Consider the following 2,862-nt stretch of genomic DNA (forward strand, 5'->3'; position numbering starts at 1 on the left):
AGTAAGCTCGTTAAGTTGAATTCTGTTGACTGCCAAAAAAAAACGCAATTACTAAAATATGGCAAAGACAATGCCAACTGTACGTGATGTATTGAACATTAGAAAACAATAAAAAAGTCTTAGAGTTGTTTAGAAAAGGGAAGAAGTAAACAGCATGGAAATAACTGGCAATTATGGAAACAATATTTACAGAATAATGTTCAGGAGGAGGACTTAGGTTTAAGGGAAGGCAAGAATTCAGCAAATTATATATCGGACTAATGACTGTGACAAAGAAAAAAGATATGTAATGTATGCAAATATAAAAAAATATTAACATGCGTTTTTGCTTTCTATTAATGTAAGTTTGTCTATGATTTAAGTGATAATTTAATAAAGGTGTTTAAAAAATTATGCTAATGAAAATAGCTCATCTGCACCAAAGATGTTGGTTATGCCCACTGTCTTATGAAATCCATACTTTAGAAGGCAACAACGCTAATGAAGATGGCCAACATCTTTGGTGCAGTTAAGTTATGCTCACTGTCTTATAGAATTCATACTTAAAAAGGCAACAACATGCCACAGGACTTGACGATTGCTCATCTGACACCATTCTACACAGGTGTATTCAGAGACATGAAAAAGCAACTGCAGATAAGTAATGTCAGCCTCACAATGCAAGAAAATACAAATACATTTTTCACAGGGTACAGAGTTTCAAGGCAATTCAGCCTCAAAAATCAATACCCACCATCTGGTTGTACAATCTTTTTCAAGGAGAACTAGGCCAGTTAATCTGGGGTAGATTTAAGGGGATTTGTCCAGTAATCCAGGTTCTGTTTGAAGGATGACAACATATTGCAGTGCTTAAATCTGCAGGAGCATCTTATGCCAGGGAAGGGTGAGGCGTTGTGTAATTAAATCTTCTCATCCATCCTGTTCCATTTGCCTTCGGGGGACTATTTAGATCCTTGGTTCTAGTGTCTGCCAAGCTATTAGACTTGGGGAAACACAGGAGATTACAGACAACAGGGTCTCTAATGGCATGAAAGGCTAGGCTTAAATCACCCCTCAAGAGTCTGTATAATGATGCCCAAACATAAGGCCTTACTAAGTTTAATGCTATTCATCTAGCCATCCAGCCACAACAACTTAGTACCCATGTTTAATGCTACTTGCTGCCAAAAAAGCAATTGCTAAAAAATGGAAAGCAAAATCTTAACCAGCTGCAATTGAAGTAATATTTTAAAGATGATAAAAGAATTAGTGAAGTATCTTTAGAAAAAGGGAAAAAGTAGATTACATAGAATAAAACAGAAAAGAGTGAGGTTTAACCAAACACAGGAATTTAACAAATTGTGTACTGTAGGAGTGAATTACAACTGTTAATGAAAAATGAAGAATGTTTATGTTTAATTTTCTGTTACTGCATGTACTCTTATCTACCTGTCCACAATGTAAGAATTAATAATGGTGTTTAAAATGAGTCCATAAGAGACAGAGTTTGGCTGACCTCCTAATCTGTTTAGCAAACCAGAAATGTTAAGCCTGAAATCTTTTTAATTAGGTACCGCTGTAGCTTCTCTAATAATTTGATATGTCAACCGGTAGTCTAATCAGTAATGAACACAAGATGACAATATCTTAAGACATGGATGATATATTCTTGGCTATTAGTTGTGTAAAAAGGGATATGACAACTACAGCTGACACGTGATTATCAAAACATAGAACAGTCAATCCAGGTACCTAGGTCCCTGAATAACTTTTCCTTTAGTACTGGAGAACACTGTCTGTGCTTCATTTTAGGGCAAGGGTTATTCGCCAAATGAAACACACGGTCTTGTTTGCAAGTTGAGACAATTTTTCAGTACTCTGGTATTAACTAGGGTAAGTTTTTTTTGAAGGGTACATGTGTCAGAGGGGTTCTTGACACCAATATCCAGTTTGTACTAATTTGCAGACTTTAAGGAGAGATCCTGTTCTCAACTTGGAGTTTAGAGAGGTAAAAGCCGAAAAGGAGTGGTCCCAATACACAAGACTTTTCTGGGTACCTTAATACTTCCAGATGGGGCACCTTCCACACGAGCTATGCAGGTTGCCTCTTTTAGCCAGTTTGCTATCCATCTTACTGCTGAAGAATTTATATTTAAAGCAGTTAGTTTACTTGCAATGCCCGCAGAGTATATGGTGTCTAACACTTCAGCTAGCGACAATACACTATGTGACCCTCTCTTAGGTGTTAACTACAAGGCAGGATCTCACTTTGACAATGCAGACCTGTCGGGAGCCCAGCCTACTGAGATTTTTGATATTACAACGGATGAGATTAGTTATGATACAAGCTTGATCTGCAAAATTATGCAAAGCAAGGTTGATGGGCCTATAATCATTGGGGTCTGTAGTGGGTCCAACCTTGTAAAAGGACATTACCACTAAGGTGTGCCACAGTTTTTAGGAAAAAAAGTCAAAGGACATTACCACTAAGGTGTGCCACAGTTTTTAGGAAAAAAAGTCAGGTGATTATGCTCAAGTTATATAATTTAAGAGGAGATTAGGTGACGGCATGTTTAACATCTCAATGTGTTGCGATTAGGCAAGGGCACGTTTAGCAATATTTATTAAAGATTACAGTCCATTATCATATCCCATGGAATAAGTATTTCTGGTCTTTGATAGCATCTGCAAAACATGTTCCTTAGTGATGACAAAGGGAGTTAGGAAACGGTTTTAGTGTGAAGTTTGCACTAAGCTTGTTTGATAGCATATTGACAGTATCTACAAGGTCAGCCTGGGTGGTTTTGTTTAGGGTAAGTTCTGAGCATTGCTGGGTATTGTTCTTTAGTTTCCTAACATAGCTAAAGAAGGGTTTGTACTCAT

This window comes from Protopterus annectens, chromosome 4.part1 (genome assembly GCF_019279795.1).
Source record: "Protopterus annectens isolate FY-2018-M chromosome 4.part1, PAN1.0, whole genome shotgun sequence".
In the NCBI taxonomy this organism is placed as follows: domain Eukaryota; kingdom Metazoa; phylum Chordata; order Ceratodontiformes; family Protopteridae; genus Protopterus; species Protopterus annectens.